Source organism: Pocillopora damicornis, chromosome 9, assembly GCF_964200805.1.
Source record: "Pocillopora damicornis chromosome 9, jaPocDami1.2, whole genome shotgun sequence".
NCBI classification, from domain to species: domain Eukaryota; kingdom Metazoa; phylum Cnidaria; class Anthozoa; order Scleractinia; family Pocilloporidae; genus Pocillopora; species Pocillopora damicornis.
In genome coordinates this window covers 4911266-4937169 of record NC_142678.1, presented here as the reverse complement: position 1 = coordinate 4937169, position 25904 = coordinate 4911266, and the positions used below count along the sequence as shown (strand labels likewise).

Here is a 25904-nt window from a genome sequence, read left to right as displayed (position 1 = left end):
GACAAAAGCCTACAAATTCACGCTAAAAGCTGAAGAATTATTTTCAACCCTGAAAGTTATGGCTTTACTTCAAGTGAAAGACCAATAACTTGAAGATTAAAAACAGGTAAAATTATACAGTTAGGAAACGTTTATACTCATTGAGAGGATTGGATGTAGGAGTGTTGATGAAAGAAGGTAATTTTTTCTATTTCTATGGCTATTACCTCATACAGGAGGCGAAGCCACACATGTCGTTGAAATGAGTCAGTGAGTTAGTAGTTTCCTGGTGCTACTGATTGTTTATTTCAGAGCACTAAAGAAGACGATAAACATATTAAAATCATCTCAGTATGGTGCGTAAAAAATCTAAGCTTTTCCTTGCAGAAATATCTTAAAAGGTGTGATTGTGGCACATAGAGGAATTTACTTTCTATCAAGAGAAAGTATTTTAATGGTTGGATTAGGGAATTATGCCCAGTAGATTGGAAAGTAAAGGCTTTTTTTTAGTCCTTGCCGTGACACTACACATGATGATAAAATCTCTCAAAATAATTTTACACTGGTGTCTCAGGCACGTATTTGATGACAAGACTGTTCATGGCATAAATATCTGGAAAGTTGATCTTAGTCATACAAGCTCTGAAGACTAATTTTACTTATTAGAGGAGGGAGCATTTTACCATTTCAATCAGCAATTTATACCCAAAAGAGCTGCCAAATTTGAGAAGGGAAGCGATGTCTTAGCTAAGATACCTTGAGTTTAGCATGTGGAAAAGGGAAAATTAATTTTAATCAACAGAATAGAAACAAAAGGAGCATAGTTGAATCATTATTAGGGCCTAGAGGATAGACTGATAGAGGAACGGTGAGCTTTTTGAGCTAGCAGATATAAATTATCGCAGCTATTACTGATGTTAACATTATTATGTTTAATATTGTTAATATTATTGTTGCCATTAAATTATCGGGTGAGTGTCAAGTAATCAGTATATTCTTGAATCATCTTTCTCTTGTGGAACAGGGTACTTGTAAATATGTGGGGTGCAGTTGGCTTTCTGCACCAGAGACAAATCTTGTGCAACACCACCTTCTAGTATCATTAGACAATCTTGAATTCTTTTCGATACTTTATACAAATTGTGCTATATCAGTAGCCACATGAGGTGTTAAACTCCTTTTTTTGTGATTTTTATCATTGTCTTACCTTTTAACCAGATTCTCTCTATTAAAGTCTATTGGGAATCTCTTTTGTAGTGTCCACTAAAAATTTGTTTTGTCCAGTTTTTGTACTTTGGGTTCTCCACTTGAGACAGTGACAACTATAGATTAAAGTTTAACATCACAAGGACAACACGTAGATTGTGTGAACTGGTTGTGTGAGGTTATGTAAAGGGACTTGTTGGAAATGCACTTCTCTTTGTAGGTCCTTACTTATGTGAAGGTTTTTCTTTCAGGGCTTTTGCCAGAAATTGCACTGTCTGTGAATCCCTTTGTTAGTGGCAATTGTTATAGTAGAACTTCCTTTCCTGGAAGAGTACTACAGTGTTTGAAACATATTTTACCCAACTCACCATCCAATTTCTTTGTTTATTCAAACTTAAGACATTGCTTCTGAAACCCTGTCAAATATGTGCATCTGGTTGAGTAAATCTCTTTTTTGTTTGCTTACATTTTAGAACACTTTGCATGGCAAAAAAAAAAATGTCCACTACTGGGAAAAAGCCATATCAGTGCAAAACTTGTGACAAAGGGTTTGCACAAAAGGGTGATCTACATAGACATGAAAGATCCCACACTGGAGAGAGGCCATACCAGTGTAAAAGCTGTAACAAGTGGTTTAGTGATAAAAGAAATCTACATAGACATGAAAGATCCCACACTGGAGAGAAGCCATACCAGTGTAAGACATGTGATAAGTGGTTTACACGAAAAGAAACTCTAAAAGCACATATGAGATCCCACACTGGAGAGAAGCCATACCAGTGCAAAACTTGTGACAAGTGCTTTGCACAAAAAAGTTATCTAACAGTTCACGAAAGATCCCACACTGGAGAGAGGCCATACCAGTGCAAAACTTGTGACAAAGGGTTTGCACAAAAGGGTGATCTAACATTACATGAAAGATCCCACACTGGAGAGAAGCCATACCAGTGTAAAAGCTGTGACAAGTGGTTTAGTCATAAAGGACATCTACATAGACATGAAAGATCCCACACTGGAGAGAGGCCATACCAGTGCAAAACTTGTGACAAAGGGTTTGCAGGAAAGGGTGATCTAACAGTACATGAAAGATCCCACACTGGAGAGAAGCCATACCAGTGTAAAAGCTGTGAGAAGTGGTTTAGTGATAAAAGAAATCTACATAGACATGAAAGATCCCACACTGGAGAGAAGCCATACCAGTGTAAAAGCTGTGAGAAGTGGTTTAGTGATAAAAGAAATCTACATAGACATGAAAGATCCCACACTGGAGAGAAGCCATACCAGTGTAAGACATGTGATAAGTGGTTTACACGAAAAGAAACTCTAAAAGCACATATGAGATCCCACACTGGAGAGAAGCCATACCAGTGCAAAACTTGTGACAAGTGCTTTGCACGAAAGGGTGATCTAACAGTACATGAAAGATTCCACACTCGAGGGAAGCCATACCAGTGTAAAAGCTGTGACAAGTGGTTTAGTCATAAAGGAAATCTACATAGACATGAAAGATCCCACACTGGAGAGAAGCCATACCAGTGCAAAGCTTGTGACAAGTGGTTTACTCAGAAGGGAACACTTCAAAGGCATGAAAAATTGCACTCTGGACAGCAGCCATATTCCTTAGATTACGATGAAACATTTACTTGCTGGATTTGTCCGGAGGAACTGAGCAGTGCATCCCAGCTCATTAACCACTATGAAGAACACATGAAGTTCCCTTGATTTTATTGTTGATAAGTCTATCTGATGTAAGATTAAGATTTAAAGAACGTTTGAGTTTTGCAGTAAAATGAATAATTTTGATTTCTCAGATTGACTATCTTATAAAGTGGGACAGGGGTAGTGTTGAGACATTTTGTTACTGTTATATGGATTTATCAGTACGAAAAGAATCATGGTACTGTAACATGGCGCTGGTGTAGATTAAAGAAACCTGTTGAGTTTATCTGCACCTATCAGGGTATTAACAGGCCATTATTACAACAGGTACAGCTATTACACCTGCAGCAGGCCAAATGCTATATGCTATGCCACTTTTACAATCTGCATCTAATGACAATGTCATTTCTTTTAAATAGAGGTTGACTGGTTTCCTTTGTCAGTAATGCTCTTCAATAATCTTACAAGCTAATGTTTGTTTTCTAAGGATGCCTTTGCTTCCTCTTTCCTTTAATTTTCTTTAAGCTGAGGAACTGTCATTTTTGTAAAGTCAGTTGAGCTCAAAGGCACAGCAGAGTGAGTTTGAGATGCAACAGCACTTTAACCACTTTGCAGATTAGATAAAGGTGTAGTAATTTCAGGCGATGCAGTTTTTTCTTTTTCGGAATATGTCCTCTTCCCAGTACTCTAGTTTGTTTCTGATAGGATCTGGGCTCCCATTCCCTTTTTCTTAAGTGCCATTAACATGACTCTTGATGAAGACCCTGCAACATCAATGTTCCTTTCAACTCCTTGCTCTGAAAATGTTTTTACTACTTGGTACATTTGGAAAAACCATGGGATATATGGGAAACCATAATATGAAGGTATTGGGTAACTCTCTTTCACTTGTAACCTTCCCTTAATCTTTTGAGAGAAATGAAATCACTCTCCTATTGTTTTGCTTTCAACCAAAACTCTGTGGGGCTGGTATTCGGTTGCCAGTTTCTGAGATTTTTTACAGGAATGCAAAGTACACCCATATTTTTATGATCTTTTCAGCAGTTTCAGGCCTCAAGAAATCATTCATTTTCTCTGGAAGGTGATACAGCATTATTTTCTTATCATTTCTTATGAGTCTTATCCATTCGTGAACAGAACTTTCTTTGCCATCTGCATTTTTCTTTCCCAGACATCAAAAGACACTCCACAAGACCTTCTACTGTGAATGAACTTATTACTTATTTAGGTGTGCCTGTTTGTTGATCAGGTTTTCAATACTCTCCTAAATATCCCAATCATTAACTTCTGTTATTAAATTGGCAGTTAACACTTATCAGTTATTCTTAAAAAGGAGGTGAAGTTCATCAACAATTACATGATCCAATTCAATGTCCAGAAGGGGTTCCTTACAGCAGCCATAATCATCCTTTGATTTTTTGGACATTTCTTTCAATTCTTGTAAAGACCTTGAAAGTGGCTTTGAATTGAAATAACTAAAATGCTGATCTGTTTTCCATCTATCATCCTTTTGGATTTAACACCATGCACATACATAGCTGTTGCTCCATCTAAACCTAGCATGCAGAGAATGAATTTATAATTACCGCAATGCATGGTCCCTAATTGTTCCTCTCAACAGAGCATCGTAATCTAACATAAGCTGTAGGCCAGGGAAAACTTGTGAGGTTTTCTCAGAGGGTCCTCAGTGATAATTCTATGCCATTCTTTTTACAATGGATAGGGTATTTCTAGGGCGAAAATTGGTATCGTCTCCAAAAATTTAGCTGCATATCATTATAAAATCTGTATTCCAACTCAGAAAACAGGAGGAGAGGCTACCTAGCTGGAAGGGAAATTTTCAAAATGGTGGACGAAGTAAGGCTGGTGTCAGCATGATTGCACGAAGGGTGTTTGAGCGAGCGCAGAGCGCATGAAAGTGACACCTGGATGAACTCGTCTAGTTTGAGAAGAAAATATTAATCCTTTTTCCAGGGACGCTTGGAACCGTTAATTCTAGTTTTAATGGGCCGTTTTCAGTATAGAAATCGACTATGGCTTTCGAACAAGAGATTCAGATTTAAGGACATCAAACATGAGCACAGAGAACTTATGTGGAACGTTTTAAGGTAGCACGTTTAGACAAATTTAAGGGGAATTAGAGGAGAAGTATGGGGATTTTTCAGGAACAGAAGGAAATTTCAAAAGCGTTGGGAACCGTCGATTCATCAACTCTTTGTAAATAATATTGCTCAAAGGCAAAAGGAAATATTCTTCTTTTAAAATGGATTTGGCGACCTGACAAAAGTTTTATTCATAAGCTATGAAAGGAAGGTTTTGACCACGGTAAGTCCAGTTTTCACTGTTTTCTCTGTAATTTCAAACGCACCGAAATACAATCTAAGTCCACAAAGTGACGCGATTCGCATGCGCAGCGGCCATGATGTAATAAATTGTTCGCCATGAACTGTCTGGAAATACCTTTGCTAATGGCAATTGTTATGATAAAACATCCATTCATGTAGGAGTATTACTGTTTGAAGTAAATTTTACACCGAATTCTGCCCATTTTCTCTGCCTATTCAAACCTAATCTATTGGTACTGTGTTTCAAAGGTAACACCTTGTTAGATATGTCCTTCCGTCGGTTGAATAAATAGAGAATAATACATGGGCGCGCGTAGATATGGAATTTCTCTTCGATTGTTTCACTCGATAGCTCACGAGTGAGATGTCGAGATGACCACGAGAAGAGAAATTCCATATCTACAAGCAACCATGTATTATTTTGTTTATCATATAAACACAAAAGCCCTCTTAATGGGAAGAAAAGCCGACTATTTTCAATGAAAATAAATGAATCGAAAATCCCCGAATAACAATCGTAGAGTGCGTTGGCTCTAACTCTTAAGATAGAAAAATGCTCTGAGCCATGATTGCAAAAACAACAATGGTCGTAAAGTCGACAGAAGACTTCTTTCAGGTAAACGGCCAAAATCGGCCGATGGCAAATCTTCCAGTTGTCGATTTTCATTCTCAGCCAAGAAATGCTAACATCAAAGCCACTGAATACGTAACTTTCGATTTTTTCTTTTAGTATATTGGTTTTCTTCCCCTTCTAGGAAAGTTTGAACCTCACTGTCTGTCAGCGATACGGATTTTTCAGTATTTTAGCTGCCACAATCCGAGAAAATTCCGACTAACTACCTTATATTGAGAACCGGGAAGGCTTTGCCGATCATTCATCAAATTGTCAAAGTGGCGCCAAAGGCGAGTGACGTGTCAGCAGCTTATTGGCTATATCAACACACGTCAAAAAATACGAAATCTTTTCACGTGTGTTGTTACGGCTTTTCTCAGGCCGGAAATCCCTGTATAACACCGCAGTTTATGTGATAAAAAACTTTTTTCAGAAATTATGAGTAGGTATCAATGGAAAAGTAACTTTGATATTCATAGCATAGATTCTTGTTTTACAATAAGATATTTTCAGTTTTTTGAGTACCCACTCAAGATCAAGGTACTTAGGGTGCGTTCCTTTGGGAGAAGCCGGATCTGGATTTCTGATCTGTGGCGTTCCTTTCGAGCAAATCCATTTTCAGATCTGTAGTCTATCAAATCCACTCTGGACAAGAATTCATCGGATCACTGATCTTCGTGATCTAAAGACGGATCATTGGATCATTGATCCAACGCGTTCCTTTGAGCGAAGGATCCGAAATTAATCATTTTGCCCAGCGGCGCTCAATTTCAAACAAGTAGGTTCTTCATATATTGACCGGAAAGATTGTTGGCAATTGCTCCACAAATTCTGCGATAAACGCGAAATAAAATCGATTTTGTAATGTTAAATCGAGCGGCCACTGATCGCAGGCATTCAGAGTTCCCGAGTATCCTTATCGTAATTAATACTTGCTTCTGTAAGTCAATGGCAGGTCTCCCACCACTCCTTTGTCCATAAGGTAGACATAGGCAAATAACTAAAAGGCGTCCCAAACAGCTGACTGTAGTTCTTGACATCTGAAAACGACTTTAAAAATTTGAAACAATGTAGAGTAGTTTAATACTTTCGAAATAATTTTCGATGCGAACATGGCTCTGCCTCTCCCTTATCAAAAGAAACAATAGAAATTCTTCATCTTGACAACTTCTCACTTCTATTAGTATTGAATCATCGGAAAGTTCCTTTACTCAGGGACCGCGCAGAGGGAGGGGCTGTCTATGTAGATTTCTTTTATCACTAAACCACTTGTCACAGCTTTTACACTGGTATGGCTTCTCTACAATGTGGGATCTTTCATGTACTGTTAGATCACGCTTTTGTGCAAACCCTTTGTCACAAGTTTTGCACTGGTATGGCTTCTCTCCAGTGTGGGATCCTTCATGTCTATGTAGATCACCCTTTTAGCGCGCGATTCCGCTTGCGTGCTCTACAATTTCGCGCCTGCTGTCATGGTGACTGATATGATGAACTAAAGCTAAGTTCCTTTGATGCAACGTGATCTGTGTGATCTTGGATCACAAAAACCTAATCCGGATCCTCCTAAAGGAAAGCACCTTTATTTTTCCCGTAAAGACCAATCTAGGCCACCTGCTCAACCGCTGATTGAAAATCAATCGGGATGACTCCAGGGCCGTAAAAACCTCGGATCACCAGAAGGAAGGAAAACTTTCACTTGCTTTACCTTTTCATTGCATTAAACTTTTTACTTATTATGCCGATCACTATAGTCTATTCAGTAACATATACAACCATACTAGAGTAATAATGTCCATCCAGGAACATATCAACAGGAGCTCTCATATCAACAGGAGCTCTCACATCCCATATAAGCCCTTGGAGACTTCCTTTGCCCGTATTTTTTTTTCATTTGAGAACCTAACCAGAGGTTGCGGTGTTCTGGCTAATAGTAGCAAATGAAATTATTGTGTAACGACGCTCTGTCACACACGATTACGAGAAACGTTCTTCTAGTGAAGACAGTCAAACTTCTGATTGTGATACTCTCGCGGACGTGGTGAGAACAGAGTTTTTCGCGGGAATTTTGAAAACTAAGACTGTTCTTAAAATAAAATGATATACAGGCAGCGTAGGTAGGTATGATGCGTGAGAAAACTCCTAGTCCTAATGCTCAATCTTGTTTCCAGTGTCCTCTCTTCCCTGTTCAAATGAACAACCTTGGGGAACCTGTAAGTGAGGCGGCAGTTACAAGATAACGTCGGTTTAATGAGGAGACAAGGGCGAATCACTTTGGAAAACATAAAAACTTGTAAGGTATGAGTACAATGTTAAATTAAGCTTATTTCCCACGATGGTAGTAGTGGTTGGGTATATACCTAAATATTTTATATTCATCTGGGTTTCCTTTTTAAATTCGATGGAGTTACCGCTATCAATTAAAAGAACTTAAGTAGTTTGTTTTCATTTGAAATTTACTTTGGAATGTCTCAACTGTTAAAATGTTTCCATTGCCATTAAGCATATCTTGAACCAAATGGAAATCTGAATGGAACCAATGTTTCAGCAGTGATGCTCTCCGGTAAACTGCAATTTAAGCAATTACAGAAAAGGAAGGCAAAAATATGTAGGTTTTGACTTCATTCAAACCTGTGCCTCCCAAATACTACCAACTGAAGAATTTTTCGTGAATGCACCATGGAAAGTTTGAATGGATGAATAGTTAGCAAATCCTTCTCCTTTTGAAATGGCTGTCCCTTTGTCAGCCAAAAGTATATGAGAGAGTTTCCTTACTAAAGAAATTTACACTTAATAAGTTATTTGGGCAACAGATAACTTAGAATAAAATAGATGAATGTACTTTAATGAAAGCAAGGTTCAAAATAACAGCCAGCTGCCGGCGGCAGCCGGAACTTTAAGCGCACTTATCAGCGATTTTTCACCGAAGAACTAGAATTTCATAGCAAAATATTACGCTTACTGATCGTCCAACTGAGGTAAAATTCGCTGTGATGCTATGATGAACATTTCATGCTAGGAAATTAAGCAGCCAAGAAATGTGTGAGAAGCTTTTCGGAAACGTAAACGAGTATAAAGTTTCGAAATTCGAAGCGTGCTACAGGGAGTATTTTTGTTTACAGTATTCGGCTTTCCACGTATTTGTTGGAGCGTGAAACATGCAAGTTTTTGTATACACCGTCACATTACCGTGTTTACGTTTCTGCACTTACATGCTAACTTTAATCAAGATTTATTTTCTGCCAAATCCTGTTCAATGTCGTTTGCAAAGCCTTCTTACACGTTCAAATTAAAGTCGGTACTGTACAGTACGGATTTCCCATGGAGAAGCGCGACAGTTTGTCTTGACGAAGTTGTATATTTCACGCTTGAACAAACACCGAAAAATTGAGCCGTTTGCAACGTTTTCTTAGAAAAGGAATTGCTGCCACAAAACATGTTGATCAAAATAAAGATTCTGATGTTGAAATTATTTTAAGCAATTTAAGGTAATTATTCCTTTCAGTACTGTTAATAAATCATGTTGAGTATTGAAGACATGTGCTGACTGCCCATTTATTATTGACAGTTAGGAAAACAATGAGCCTTGACAAAAGCCTACAAATTCACGCTAAAAGCTGAAGAATTATTTTCAACCCTGAAAGTTATGGCTTTACTTCGAGTGAAAGACCAGTAACTTGAAGATTAAAAACAGGTAAAATTATACAGTTAGGAAACGTTTATACTCATTGAGAGGATTGGATGTAGGAGTGTTGATGAAAGAAGGTAATTTTTTTTATATAATACCTCATATAGGAGGTGAAGCCACATATGTCATTGAAATGAGTCAGTGAGTTAGTAGTTTCCTGGTGCTACTGATTGTTTATTTCAGAGCACTAAAGAAGACTATAAACATCTTAAAATCATCTCAGTATGGTGCGTAAAAAATCAAAGCTTTTCCTTGTAGAAATATCTTAAAAGGTGTGATTGGGGCACATAGAGGAATTTACTTTCTATCAAGAGAAAGCATTTTAATGGTTGGATTAGGGAATTATGCCCAGTAGATTGGAAATTAAAGGTTTTTTTTTAGTCCTTGCTGTGACACTACACATGATGATAAAATCTCTCAAAATAATCTTACGCTGGTGTCTCAGGCATGTATTTGATGACAAGACTGTTCATGGCATAAATATGTGGAAAGTTGATCTTAGTCATACAAGCTCTGAAGACTAATTTTATTTATTTGAGGAGGGAGCATTTTACCATTTCAATCAGCAATTTATACCCAAAAGAGCTGCCAAATTTGAGAAGGGAAGCGATGTCTTAGCTAAGATACCTTGAGTTTAGCATGTGGAAAAGGGAAAATTAATTTTAATCAACAGAATAAAAACAAAAGGAGCATAGTTTAATCATTATTTGGGCCTAGAGGATAGACTGATAGAGGAACGGTGAGCTTTTTGAGCTAGCAGATATAAATTATCGCAACTATTACTGTTGTTAACATTATTATGTTTAATATTGTTAATATTATTGTTGCCATTCAATTATCGAGTGAGTGTCAAGTAATCAGTATATTCTTGAATCATCTTTCTCTTGTGGAACAGGGTACTTGTAAATATGTGGGGTGCAGTTGGCTTTCTGCACCAGAGACAAATCTTGTGCAACACTACCTTCTAGTATCATTAGACAATCTTGAATTCTTTTCGATACTTTATACAAATTGTGCTATATCAGTAGCTGCATGAGGTGTTAAACTCCTTTTTTTGTGATTTTTATCATTGTCTTAGCTTTTAACCGGATTCTCTCTATTAAAGTCTATTGGGAATCTCTTTTGTAGTGTCCACTAGAAATTTGGGATCATGTGTACTATAGGTGGACTCGGTCGACATATCGGGCGACAGTCGACCGATATATCGGTCGACTATCGGTCGACTATCGGTCGACTACCGGTCGACAATCGACCGACTATCGGTCGATAGTCGACCGATAGTTGACCGATTGTCGACCGATAGTCGACCGATGGTCAACCGATATATCGACCGACTGTCGGCCGATGCATCGGCCGATATGTAGCGATCAACTGCCGGTCAAGTATCGGTCAAGTATCGGTCAAGTATCGGTCAAGTATCGGTCAAGTATCGGTCAAGTATCGGTCAAGTATCGGTCAAGTATCGGTCAAGTATCGGTCAAGTATCGGTCAAGTATCGGTCAAGTATCGGTCAAGTATCGGTCAAGTATCGGTCAAGTATCGGTCAAGTATCGGTCAAGTATCGGTCAAGTATCGGTCAAGTATCGGTCAAGTATCGGTCAAGTATCGGTCAAGTATCGGTCAAGTATCGGTCAAGTATCGGTCAAGTATCGGTCAAGTATCGGTCAAGTATCGGTCAAGTATCGGTCAAGTATCGGTCAAGTATCGGTCAAGTAGCAGTCAAGTATCGGTCAAGTATCGGTCAAGTATCGGTCAAGTATCGGTCAAGTATCGGTCAAGTATCGGTCAAGTATCGGTCAAGTATCAGTCAAGTATCGGTCGAGGATCGGCCAAGTATCGGTCAAGTATCGGTCAAGTATCGGTCAAGTGTCGGTCAAGTGTCGGTCAAGTTTTGGTCAAGTATAGGTTCACTTACCGACCATATCGCTCAGAAGAAAATAGGCTAAGGAAGAGTGCGAGGTTTTTTCGATATATGTTCCGATTTGGTAATGGCAAAATACATGGTAAAGTTGGTCGCTCTTGTGTAACTAATGTTGTACCTTAACGTATTTCCATTATTCCTAAAACTACCCGGCTTATGCTTTATCCCTGATGTAATGCTGCCCTTAATCCAACATATCTAAAGTGATTATTATTCCTTAGCTCTTATAGCTCTAACAGGTCCTTAACGTTATTTTGCTTGTACAACGTTATCGATATTAACTGTCCAGTTTATGTCGGTAATGGGATCCACCTAAATTGTATCAGCTAAAATTGCAGTGTGTAACTACCCAGCTAAACGAAAAGTAAATGATCTTTTGAAACTGAACTAGGCGGTTAAACTCATAAGCAAAGCGATTTTATAAAGACTTCTTTTTGCAGTAGTATGTACATGTTGGTTTTGAATTAGAATTCACATGAGTACACCCTACGAGTACATTTAGAACTGAGAACTCAGATTCTTATAAGCGGGTAAGTACTGTAGTTTGACTTACTAAAACAAAATCAAGTCTGCAATGAATATCTAGTTGTCTTTGCCTCCAGATAATCCTCTTGCCATTTGGATTAAAAATTCTCCAAACATCGCATAGCTCCAAATTTTCCATCGCATTTTGCACTACCTTTAAAGCGTTCTGATGTGTTCTGGTGATGCCATTTTTTCAGAGAAAATTGAGAGAGTAAAAAACATCCTAAGCAGCTGGTCTGCTAGGAGACTTACTCTTCTAGGTAAAATCACGATAATAAAAGCTTTGGCAGTATCCCAAATTGTACATGTTTTAACCTCTTCCAACGCATCAAGGTGTACTTAAGGAAATCGATACCCTGCTATATGACTTTCTCTGGGAAAGCAAAGGGGACAAACTTAAAAGGACACAAATGATCAATGATTACGATAAAGGAGGCCTCAAGATGATAGATATTCAAAGCTTTAATAAATTGCTAAACAAGAAGTGGGTAAATGGAAACTTTTCGTAGACTTCCACCTCCAGAAGTGTAGGGGGAAAGTAATGTTTTTAAAGTGCTACTACGATCAAACTATCCATATCCATTTTTTATAATTTCGTGTAAAATATGACTGTCTAAAATACCTTGCTAAATATCAATCCATTACGACCATCAGAAATCTTTTTTTTACTTGTATTTTTATTTCCGAGAAGTTGCAGTCGCCATTTCTTTATCTCGTTCCAATTATAGCCTGGTTGAGAATTAGGGAAAATGACGTCAAATGCTCAAAATACCTCGCGTAAAATAACTCGAGTGTGCTAGACTATTGCAATGTTTGAATTTATTACAGGTAAAAAAAAAACCCTTTTTTAAGAACCTAGATTTTAAGAAAAAAATAGATTAACTGAAAATGTTAGACAAAAATTGTACATTAAAACTCCTCTTTGAAACAGGTTCTTTTTTTTTTAGAAATTCAATCAAAGCAACAACACAGTTCCATGTATTAATGCTGAGTTTTGTTCTGTTTATCCTGGATAGCTTTGTAAACTTGGTAAATATATGCTTGGATTTTTAACGTATTATGCATACAATACCAAAAATAGGCCACGCCCTCCAATGACAAACAACTCATTTATTTTGAAAACTAGACTGCGAGCAGAGGGCGCGATCGACGAGCGGTGAGCGGCCAAGCAACGATCTCTTTTCGCTGTGACTGGCGCCCCTGCTGCTCGCAGATCACGGCCTCGCCCCTCATCGCTCGTCGATCACGTCCGCTTTTTCTTCGTTCGTTCCAGTGGGATTTCACTGCAAAAGAGACTGCTCGCAATCTATTTGAAAACAAGAACCTGTTAAAGAACCTGAGTAGCCAAATTTTCCAGTTAAGCACCATCTTTTATAATAACCTTCTTAGCCTTGCTTGGAAAAAATTAGGTTCCTATTAGCGGGTTTTTTACCGTATATGCTTCTGAGTCTAAAATTGAAAAAAATACCAAATTGCACCAATGTTGCACTAAGGTCACAGGAACTGTCCCGTTTCGGGGGAGGGGAGTACTCCCGTAAATTTTGAATAAGTGTGTGCCTCGAAGAGTCTTGAACCCTGTCCCACTTTAAGGATGAAACAAACGAAAATTGTCCAAACACGAAATATGACACCCTATTCAAGGAAAAACAATAACCAAACAACGGCTAACCACGCGCGGCAAAACACAAATCTCGATAAAATCGCTTTGTTGACAATTTTAGCGGAATTTGCTTTTTGTTTAGCTGGCCATTTACACACTGCAATTTTAGCCGATACAATTTACATATCCTATCTAAAGATCACAACGGAAACACAATGCTAACAGAGGCAAAACGATAACCGCCAAAACCATACCCTATCCCGCGGCACATACATAGACAAATGTACCCTATCCCGCGGCACATAAATAGACAAATTTCATTAAAACGTGTTGAATATATAGAAAAAATTAAGAAAGACTGTTTCCTAGCAGGTGCAGGACATGAGTGGGTATTATAAACTGAAATACGGTTGATGTAATGGTTCGTATGTATTTTAGTTGATATGTTTTCTGTTGTAAAAAAGACCTGAATGAAATACAATGTATACGAGGCATCGAGGTGAATCTCTTTATGGGCACATTTCTTGATGACACATTAATTGTTTCAAGTTAAAATGTGCACAGTTTTTGGCATTTTGGCTCTAATCTGGCTACAGGTTTTGCCGAAGATTTTGGGAATAATTCGGATGGCGCTATTTTTCTGTTGAAGTCACTACGGTGAGATCGACTTGCTGGGATGGAAGAGAAGAGAATAAAACGTGCTATAGCCATTCGCGAGAAGGAGATAAGGTGCAAATAAGCTTACATGTGTTCAATTGATCCTCAAAGGATAGTGACTAAAACACCACACGAGCACTACGAGTAACATACAATTACATACGAGTAATTACGAGTCATACGGGCGCACACAGATACATATGAGTAACATAAAAGTAACATATACGAATACATGGAGTAACACACAGATAACATACGGTCAAATGTGGGTAATACGCATGAAATCTGCAAAGTAAAATACTAGAAATTGGACCTTTAACGGAAATCGTCGATTTGTTTTTCACTGCTCGGTATGGAGAGAAATTAGCATTTGAGGTGTGTGTGTCTGCGTGTGTGATGGGGGTGGGGGGGCTGGGAAGAGACCTTCCTTAATGCTTCCTGTGAGCCTATTACTGGATAAAATAGCAATAACAAAACTAATAATAAATTAAAATACTATTCAATCCTGTAGGCTGAACAACAACGCTGATTTCCTACGGTTACCACCCTCCCGAGGTAATACCCGGGACAAGATCGGCCCTTGTGACCCTGGGGTGGAAAATGTTTGAAGTTTTCAGTTTTTCCCGTGGGTAGGGGGTTGGGCAACTTTAAATAACTACCCACACAAAGACTCCTGGGGCGAAACGAGATATGTATTATTTTACTATTTTTTATAATTATTTCATTATTTCTCATTTATTTTATTTTCATTGTATTTCTTATTATTAATTTATGTTATTTCTATTTTATGCAGCAATAGGCTCACACGAAGCACACGCAAACACACCCTCAAATGCTAATTTCTCCCCACCATAGTTAGTAGAGTCTCCTCTACTAACTATGTCCCCACACTACCCCGTTTTGTACATATGATATCATTTGCACATTTATCGCGATTGACTACCTAAATTACCCCGACCTGCTCCCGTGCTGGTCTCGTAGCTCAGTCGGTAGATCTAATTCGGAGGTCGTGGCTTCAATCCCCACTTGGTCAAATTTTCTTTGCCCCGTGAGGACTCCCAAATTTCCTTTAAAATGGTAGTAACCCAGGGGGATTTATTGTATCGGCAGTATTGCCTTCTTCCAGCACCCAAACATTTATTTTAAAAAAATTACAATTTATATTACGGTGCTTCGCGGTTCACATCCTATATCTACATCATTTGAACCAATGAATACACCGAGCAGTAAAAACAAATCGAAGGTTTCCGAGAAAGGTCCAATTTCTCGTATTTTACTTTGTTTTTACAAATCAAAGGAAAGAAAGTCAATTAAGCTTTCGCTAAAATGCATGCGATCAAAAACCATTTCCCATTTGAGTTTTGAAATGTAATTTTTTTTTGATGACAAACTGCAGTTACCAATATACATCTTGTATTACGGAGGACAGTAAGGAAATTAACCAACGTTTTTTTAAAACACTTGCACACAGCCATTGTTTTGCTCCATTTTGTCGGACAAATATCTCGAAACAGTTGTATCCCTATGAAGTGGATTTACAAAGCTACGGAACCTAATACGATCTATATTTTCAACCGTCACCACCATTTAGTACACCAGCGTTGAAGACTACATCATCGGAAAATGAAATTTCCTTACTTGCGGTCCAATGGGAACAAACAGTGTTAGAATTGTTTTGACGTTTACTAAAAACACGAGCTTGATATAGAATGAAATAGAAATCAAAACTTTATGAGTGCGGCTGGAAGTATTGCGAGTTCACTCTACCGACGTCCCGTTTGCCGTCATGTCTCAAACTGGAGGTTTTTAACCCTTTAAATAGTCGAATTGTGTGCTCTTTATCGACTGACGGTGACACTTTTTTTTAAAGAATAATGACAGCGGCGGTGGAAAAACAAGTTAAAATGCCATTCATTGTCCAATGAAATAAGCTTCCAAAGCTCAGATAATAAAACCAAATATAACCTAAACTTTGAAAAGGGTGTAGTAAGTCTCCAACGCATAAACATCGTGCGTTGTAGATCTCATAATTTTGATCTACTGTAAGTGAACACAGATCCTTAATTCTCACACCACATCTATCTCCGGAAAAGTAACAGGCAAAGTCAATAGGTTGAATATACTTGAAAAACTAGAGAGGGTAAAGGACCGTGCACTTAGGTATGACATGTATTTATAGCAAAGACCCTTCATTAAGAAAGAATGCTCAATATGATTGGTTTACAAAACACATTAAAGGGTCGTCTCACCCAAGATATGTTAATTACGATAGACAGATGTTTTCAAAAGAAGACACCCACCACTACAGCTAATTCATTTTAAGTAAAGAACACGCATCGTCATTAAAGGGGCACAAATATGCTTTGATACCTAAAGTAAGATGTACAAAACATGGTCTAAGGTCTCTTCGTTACTTCACCGCTGTAAGGACTTGGAATTCGCTGCCGGAGACGATACGCGCTATGGTCGGCGCAAGAGAAATTTAAAACTGGATTCCAGACACGCAATTTACATCTAAATTATGAGGTAATCATATTACTTATTAGAGTTTTATATCTTTTATCGTTGAATAAACCCTCCCCCCCGGGGGCAATGAATTATCGGCCAAGTATCAGTGAAGTATCGGTGAAGTGTCGGTCAAGTATCGGTGAAGTGTCGGTCAAGTATCGGTGAAGTACCGGTGAAGTATCGGTCATGTATCGGTCAAGTATCGGTCATGTATCGGTCAAGTATCGGTCGTGAATCGGTCAAGTATCGGTCAAGTATCGGTCAAGTATCGGTCAAGTATCGGTCAAGTATCGGTCAAGTATCGGTCAAGTGCCGGTCAAGTATCGGTCAAGTATCGGTCATGTATCGGTCAAGTATCGGTCAAGTATCGGTCAAGTGTCGGTCAAGTATCGGTCAAGTGTCGGTCAAGTATCGGTCAAGTATCGGTCATGTATCGGTCAAGTATCGGTCAAGTATCGGTCATGTATCGGTCAAGTATCGGTCATGTATCGGTCAAGTATCGGTCATGTATCGGTCAAGTATCGGTCATGTATCGGTCGAGTATCGATGGTTTAAGACTATATCGGTCGACACATTTATCGGTCGACTATCGGTCGACTATCGGTCGACTATCGACCGATAGTCGGTCGACAGTCGACCGATAGTCGGTCGATTGTCGACCGATAGTCGACCGATAGTCGACCGATAGTCGACCGATATATCGGTCGACTGTCGCCCGATATGTCGACCGAGTCCACCTATAGTACACATGATCCGAAATTTGTTTTGTCCAGTTTTTGTACTTTGGGTTCTCCACTTGAGACAGTGACAACTAAAGATTAAAGTTTAACATCACAAGGACAACATGTAGATTGTGTGAACTGGTTGTGTGAGGCTAGGTAAAGGGACTTCTTGGAAATGCACTTCTCTTTGTAGGTCCTTACTCATGTGAAGGTTTTTCTTTCAGGGCTTTTGCCAGAAATTGCACTGTCTGTGAATCCCTTTGTTAGTGGCAATTGTTATAGTAGAACTTCCTTTCCTGGAAGAGTACTACAGTGTTTGAAACATATTTTACCCAACTCACCATCCAATTTCTTTGTTTATTCAAACTTAAGACATTGCTTCTGAAACCCTGTCAAATATGTGCATCTGGTTGAGTAAATCTCTTTTTTGTTTGCTTACATTTTAGAACACTTTGCATGGCAAAAAAAAATGTCCACTACTGGGAAAAAGCCATATCAGTGGAAAACTTGTGACCAGTGTTTTGTAAAAAAAGGAAATCTACAAAGACATGAGAGATCTCACACTAGAGGAAAGCCATATCAGTGCAAAACCTGTGACAAGTGCTTTCATAGACAAAGATATCTAGAGGTTCATGAGAGATCCCACACTGGAGAGAAGCCATACCAGTGTAAAAGCTGTGACAAGTGGTTTAGTGATAAAAGAAATCTACATAGACATGAAAGATCCCACACTGGAGAGAGGCCATACCAGTGCAAAACTTGTGACAAAGGGTTTGCACAAAAGCGTGATCTAACAGTACATAAAAGATTCCACACTGGAGGCAAGCCATACCAGTGTAAAAGCTGTGACAAGTGGTTTAGTGATAAAAGAAATCTACATAGACATGAAAGACCCCACACTGGAGAGAAGCCATACCAGTGTAAGACATGCGATAAGTGGTTTACACAAAAAGAAACTCTAAAAGCACATATGAGATCTCATACTGGAGAGAAGCCATACCAGTGTAAGACATGTGATAAGTGGTTTACACAAAAAGAAAGTCTAAAAGCATATATGAGATCCCACACTGGAGAGAAGCCATACCAGTGCAAAACTTGTGACAAGTGCTTTGCACGAAAGGGTGCTCTAACAGTACATGAAAGATTCCACACTGGAGAGAAGCCATACCAGTGCAAAACTTGTGACAAGTGCTTTGCACAAAAAGTCATCTAACAGTACACGAAAGATCCCACACTGGAGAGAGGCCATACCAGTGCAAAACTTGTGACAAAGGGTTTGCACAAAAGGGTGATCTAACAGTACATGAAAGATCTCACACTGGAGAGAAGCCATACCAGTGCAAAAGCTGTGACAAGTGGTTTACCTATAGAAGAAATCTATATAGACATGAAAGATCCCACACTGGAGAGAGGCCATACCAGTGCAAAACTTGTGACAAAGGGTTTGCACGAAAGGGTGATCTAACAGTACATGAAAGATCCCACACTGGAGAGAAGCCATACCAGTGTAAAAGCTGTGACAAGTGGTTTAGTCATAAAGGAAATCTACATAGACATGAAAGATTCCACACTGGAGAGAAGCCATACCAGTGGAAAACTTGTGACAAGTGGTTTGCACAAAAAAGTCATCTAACAGTACACGAAAGATCCCACACTGGAGAGAGGCCATACCAGTGCAAAAGCTGTGACAAGTGGTTTACTGATAGAAGAAATCTACAAAGACATGAAAGATCCCACACTGGAGAGAGGCCATACCAGTGCAAAACTTGTGACAAAGGGTTTGCACGAAAGGGTGATCTAACAGTACATGAAAGATCCCACACTGGAGAGAAGCCATACCAGTGCAAAAGCTGTGACAAGTGGTTTACTGATAGAAGAAATCTACAAAGACATGAAAGATCCCACACTGGAGAGAGGCCATACCAGTGCAAAACTTGTGACAAAGGGTTTGCACGAAAGGGTGATCTAACAGTACATGAAAGATCCCACACTGGAGAGAAGCCATACCAGTGTAAAAGCTGTGACAAGTGGTTTAGTCATAAAGGAAATCTACATAGACATGAAAGATTCCACACTGGAGAGAAGCCATACCAGTGGAAAACTTGTGACAAGTGGTTTGCACAAAAAAGTCATCTAACAGTACACGAAAGATCCCACACTGGAGAGAGGCCATACCAGTGCAAAAGCTGTGACAAGTGGTTTACTGATAGAAGAAATCTACAAAGACATGAAAGATCCCACACTGGAGAGAGGCCATACCAGTGCAAAACTTGTGACAAAGGGTTTGCACGAAAGGGTGATCTAACAGTACATGAAAGATCCCACACTGGAGAGAAGCCATACCAGTGCAAAAGCTGTGACAAGTGGTTTACTGATAGAAGAAATCTACAAAGACATGAAAGATCCCACACTGGAGAGAGGCCATACCAGTGCAAAACTTGTGACAAAGGGTTTGCACGAAAGGGTGATCTAACAGTACATGAAAGATCCCACACTGGAGAGAAGCCATACCAGTGCAAATCTTGTGACAAGTGGTTTACTCAGAAGGGAGCATTTCAAAGGCATGAAAAATTGCACTCTGGACAGCAGCCATATTCCTCAGATTACGATGAAACATTTACTTGCTGGATTTGTCAGGAGGAACTGAGCAGTGCATCCCAGCTCATTAACCACTATGAAGAACACATGAAGTTCTCTTGATTTTATTGTTGATAAGTCTATCTGATGTAAGATTAAGATTTAAAGAACGTTTGAGTTTTGCAGTAAAATGAATAATTTTGATTTCTCAGATTGACTATCTTATAAAGTGAGACGGTTGTAGTGTTTAGACATTTCATTACTGTTATATAGAGTTATCGGTGCGAAAAGAATCATGGTACTGTAACATGGCGCTGGTGTAGATGTCAATGTCATTTCTTTTTAAATAGAGGTTGACTGGTTTTCTTCATCAGTAATGCTCTTCAATAATCTTAGAAGCTGATGTTTGTTTTCTAAGGATGCCTTTGCTTCCTCTTTCCTTTAATTCTTCTTTAAGCTGAGGAAGTGTCATTTTTGTAAAGTCAATTGAGCTCAAAGGCACAGCAGGCAGTGAGTTTGAGATGCAACAGTACTTTAACCTCTTTGCAGATTAGATAAAGGTGTAGTAATTTCAGGCGGTACAGTTTTTTCTTTTTTGGAATATGTCCTCTTCCCATTACTCTAGTTTGTTTCTGATAGGATCTGGGCTCCCATTCCCTTTTTCTTAAGTGCCATTAACATGACTCTTGATGAAGAACATCTCCAATAAAGTCCCACTTGTTGAATTTCCAGAAAACAGTGGACCCTGCAACATCAATGTTCCTTTCAACTCCTTGCTCTGTAAATGTTTTTACTACTTGGTACATTTGGAAAAACCATGGGATATATGGGAAACCATAATATGAAGGTATTGGGTAACTCTTTTTCACTTGTAACCTTCCCCTAATCCTTTGAGAGAAATGAAATCACTCACCTATTGTTTTGCTTTCAACCAAAACTCTGTGGGGCTGGTATTCGGTTGCCAGTTTCTGAGATTTTTTACAGGGCTGCGAAGTACACCCATATTTTTATGATCTTTTCAGCAGTTTCAGGCCTCAAGAAATCATTCATTTTCTCTGGAAGGTGATACAGCATTATTTTCTTATCATTTCTTATGAGACTTATCCATTCGTGAACAGAACTTTCTTTGCCATCTGCATTTTTCTTTCCCAGACATCAAAAGACATTCCACAAGACCTTCTACTGTGAATGAACTTATTACTTATTTAGGTGTGCCTGTTTGTTGATCAGGTTTTCAATACTCTCCTAAATATCCCAATTATTAACTTCTTTTATTAAATTGGCAGTTAGCACTTATCAGTTATTCTTAAAAGGAGGTGAAGTTCATCAACATTTATATGATCCAATTCAATGTCCAGAAGGGGTTCCTTACAGCAGCCAGAATCATCCTTTGATTTTTTTTAACATTTCTGTCAATTCTTGTAAAGACCTTGAAAGTGGCTTTGAATTGAAATAACTAAAATGCTGATCTATTTTCCATCTATCATCCTTTTGGATTTTACACCATGCACATGCACAGTTAGCTGTTGCTCCATTTAAACCTAGCATGCGGAGAATGAATTTATAATTACCGCAATGCATGGTCCCTAATTGTTCCTTTCAACAGGGCATCGTAATCTAACACAAGCTGTAGGCCAGGGAAAACTTGTGAGGTTTTCTCTGAGGGTCCACAGTGATAATTCTATGCTATTCTTTTTACAATGGATAGGGTATTTCCAGGGCGAAAATTGGTTTCGTCTCCAAAAATTTAGCTGCATATCATTATTAAATCTGTTTATCAAACAAATTTTAAACATGTTTAAGCTTTGGTGTGAACGGGGTATAAGCTCCGGTTTACTGAACTCAACTACTTTTGCATATTCATGCTGACAGTTCTCTCTGTCATCTGACATTTTTTTAAAAAACCCGGGAAAATGTATTGTATTCCAACTCGGAAAACAGGAGGAGAGGCTACCTAGCTAGAAGAGAAATTTTCAAAACGGTGGACGAAGTAAGGCCTGTTCCAAACGTCGTGCTACTGCCGTGCCGAACTCAAATGAATTTGGCTCGGCAGTGGCACGACGATAGCACGGCAGCGGTTTCAAACGTCGAACCTAATGCAGTCGCGCCAAATTCAAAAGACAAAACAAACCATCCATCCAGCGGTATCGCCCCATCCAAAATGGCGGAGGGAAACCTTAACGAAGAGCGCGAGAAGTTTGTTTTGTTTAAGACAATTTTAAATGCCAGAAGGCAACGCAGGCGAATGCAACAGTCCATATTAAATACTGTTATTGCAGGGAGAGGATTACTTTTGAAAGTTTTTTCATTTATTCTTCTTCTGGTTTCCCTTGACGAGAGCCAGCAAGTTACTGTATTACGTGCCGGCGTTTCCAAACCCTAACCCTAACCCTAACCCTAAGCAATTTATTGTCACCGTCGGATTCCTCTTCTCTCAAGCTTTCGGGCAAAACGGGTAGATTTGTCTTTTTTTATTAGTGTGCATGCGTAATAGTATGCAAATAATGCAAAATCCGTTAAATTAATTTATGAATTGAGTTCGGCGCGACAGTAGCACAACGTTTGAAACCAAGTCGTGCTACTGCCGTGCGGCACGGCAAGGCCTGCCGCGCTAAGTAGTCGTGCCGAACCTAATTCAGCCGTGCCGCGCTTAATGGTTTCAAACGGCGTGCTACTGCCGTGCTTAAATCGAAATTACTGTTTCATTTGAGTTCGGCACGGCAGTAGCACGACGTTTGGAACAGGCCTAAGGCTGGTGTCAGCATGATTGCACGAAGGGTGTTTGAGCGAGCGCAGAGCGCATGAATATGACACCTGGATGAACTCGTCTAGTTTGAGAAGAAAATATTAACCCTTTTTCCAGGGACGCTAGGAACCGTTAATTCTAGTTTTAATGGGCCGCTTTCAGTATAGAAATCGACTATGGCTTTCGAACAAGAGATTCAGATTTAAGGACATCAAACATGAGCACAGAGAACTTATGTGGAACGTTTTAAGGTAGCACGTTTAGAAAAATTTAAGGGGTATTAGAGAAGAAGTATGGGGGATTCTTCTTTTAAATTGGATTTGGCGACCTGACAAAAGTTTTATTCATAAGCTATGAAAGGAAGGTTTTGACTACGGTAAGTCCAGTTTTCACTGTTTTCTCTGTAATTTCAAACGCACCGAAATACAATCTGTCCACAAAGTGACGCGATTCGCATGCGCGGCGGCCATGATGTAATAAATTGTTCGCTATGAACTGTCTGGAAATACCTTTGCTAATGGCAATTGTTACGATAAAACATCCATTCATGTAGGAGTGTTACTGTTTGAAGTGAATTTTACACCGAATTCTGCCCATTTTCTCTGCCTGTTCAAACCTAATCTATTGGTACTGAGTTTCAAAGGTAACACCTTGTTAGATATGTCCTTCCTTCGGTTGAATAAATAGAGAATAATACATGGGCGCGCGTAGATATGGAATTTCTCTTCGAGTGTTTCACTCGATAGTTCACGAGTGAGATGTCAAGTTGAACACAAGAAGAAAAATTCCATATCTACAAGCAACCATGTATTATTTTGTTTATCATATAAACACAAAAGCCCTCTTACTGGGAAGAAAAGCCGACTATTTTCAATGAAAATAAACGAGTCGAAAATCCCCAAATAATAATCGTAGAGTGCGTTGGCTCTAACTCTTAAGATAGAAAAACTGAGCTCTGAACCATGATTGCAAAAACAACAATGGTCGTAAAGTCGACAGAAGACTTCTTTCAGGTAAACGGCCAAAATCGGCCGATGGCAAATCTACCGGTTGTCGATTTTCATTCTCAGCCAAGAAATGCTAACATCAAAGCCTCTGAATACGTAACTTTCGGTTTTTTCTTTTAGTATATTGGTTTTCTTCCCCTTCTAGGAAAGTTTGAACCTCACTGTCTGTCAGCGATACGGATTTTTTAGCATTTTAGCCGCCACAATCCGAGAACATTCCGACAAACTACCTTATATTGAGAACCGGGAAGGCTTTGCCGATCATTCATCAAATTGTCCGAGTGGCGCCAAAGGCGAGTGACGTGTCAGCAGCTGATTGGCTATATCAACACACGTCAAAAAATACGAAATTTTTTCACGTGTGTTGTTACGGCTTTTCTCAGGCCGGAAATCCCTGTATAACACCGCAGTTTATATGATAAAAAACTTTTTTCAGAAATTATGAGTAGGTATCAATGGAAAAGTAACTTTGATATTCATAGCATAGATTCTTGTTTTACAATAAGATATTTTCAGTTTTTTGAGTACCCACTCAAGATCAAGGTACTTAGGGTGCGTTCCTTTGGGAGAAGCCGGATCTGGATTTCTGATCTGTGGCGTTCCTTTCGAGCAAATCCATTTTCAGATCAGTGGTCTATCAAATCCACTCTAGACAAGAATTCATCGGATTACTGATCTTCGTAATCTAAAGACGGATCATTGGATCATTGATCCAACGCGTTCCTTTGAGCGAAGGATCCGAAATTAATCATTTTGCCCAGCAGCGCTCAATTTCAAACAAGTAGGTTCTTCATATATTGACCGGAAAGATTGTTGGCAATTGCTCCACAAATTCTGCGATAAACGCGAAATAAAATCGATTTTGTAATGTTAAATCGAGCGGCCACTGATCGCAGGCATTTAGGGTTCCCGAGTATCCTTATCGTAATTAATACTTGCTTCTGTAAGTCAATGGCAGGTCTCCCACCACTCCTTTGTCCATAAGGTAGACATAGGCAAATAGCTAAAAGGCGTCCCAAACAGCTGACTGTAGTTCTTGACATCTGAAAACGACTTTAAAAATTTGAAACAATGTAGAGTGGTTTAATTCGTTCGAAATAATTTTCGATGCGGACATGGCTCTGCCTCTCCCTTATCAAAAGAAACAACAGAAATTCTTCATCTTGACAACTTCTCACTTCTATTAGTATTGAATCATCGGAAAGTTCCTTTACTCAGGGACCGCGCAGAGGGAGGGGCTGGGGGGTCTTTAGCCCCCCCCTTTTTTGCAAGAATAAAAATAAATTAAACAAAGAATAATTTAACAAAACATTTTCCTTCACGCATTCTTCTTGTGCCCCCCCCCCCCCCCCCCACTCTAAAACTTGCTGCGCGGTCCCTGTTACGAACGAAACAACAGCTGTTCTATCCGCGACGGCAATCTTGTTTTCGTTTTAAAATTTAGCGCGCGATTCCGCTTGCGTGCTCTACAATTTCGCGCCTGCTGTCATGGTGACTGATCTGATGAACTAAAGCTAAGTTCCTTTGATGCAACGTGATCTGTGTGATCTTGGATCACAAAAACCTAATGTGGATCCTCCTAAAGGAAAGCACCCTTATTTTTCCCGTAAAGACCAATCTAGGCCACCTGCTCAACCGCTGACTGAAAATCAATCGGGATGACTCCATGGCCGTAAAAACCTCGGATCAGCAGAAGGAAGGAAAACTTTCACTTGCTTTACCTTTTCATTGCATTAAACTTTTTACTTATTATGCCGATCATTATAGTCTATTCAGTAACATATACAACCATACTAGAGTAATAATGTCCACCCAGGAACATATCAACAGGAGCTCTCATATCAACAGGAGCTCTCACATCCCATATAAACCCTTGGAGACTTCCTTTGCCCTTATTTTTTCTTCATTTGAGAACCTAACCAGAGGTTACAGCGTGCTGGCTAATCGTAGCAAATGAAATTATTGTGTAACGACGCTCTGTCACACACGATTACGAGAAACGTTCTTCTAGTGAAGACAGTCAAACTTCTGATTGTGATACTCTCGCGGACGTGGTGAGAACAGAGTTTTTCGCGGGAATTTTGAAAACTAAGACTGTTCTTAAAATGAAATGATATACAGGCAGCGTAGGTAGGTATGATGCGTGAGAAAACT

General features: G+C 39.1%; 1 long non-coding RNA gene and 1 pseudogene across 2 annotated transcripts in view; both read left to right on the top strand.

Annotated features, from left to right (window-relative positions):
* Window positions 1-25904, top strand: part of LOC149039749 (uncharacterized) — a 74162-nt gene that overhangs the window by 39314 nt on the left and 8944 nt on the right. The gene's annotated exons all lie outside the window — the stretch shown is intronic.
* Window positions 1684-20120, top strand: LOC149039751 (uncharacterized; annotated as a pseudogene).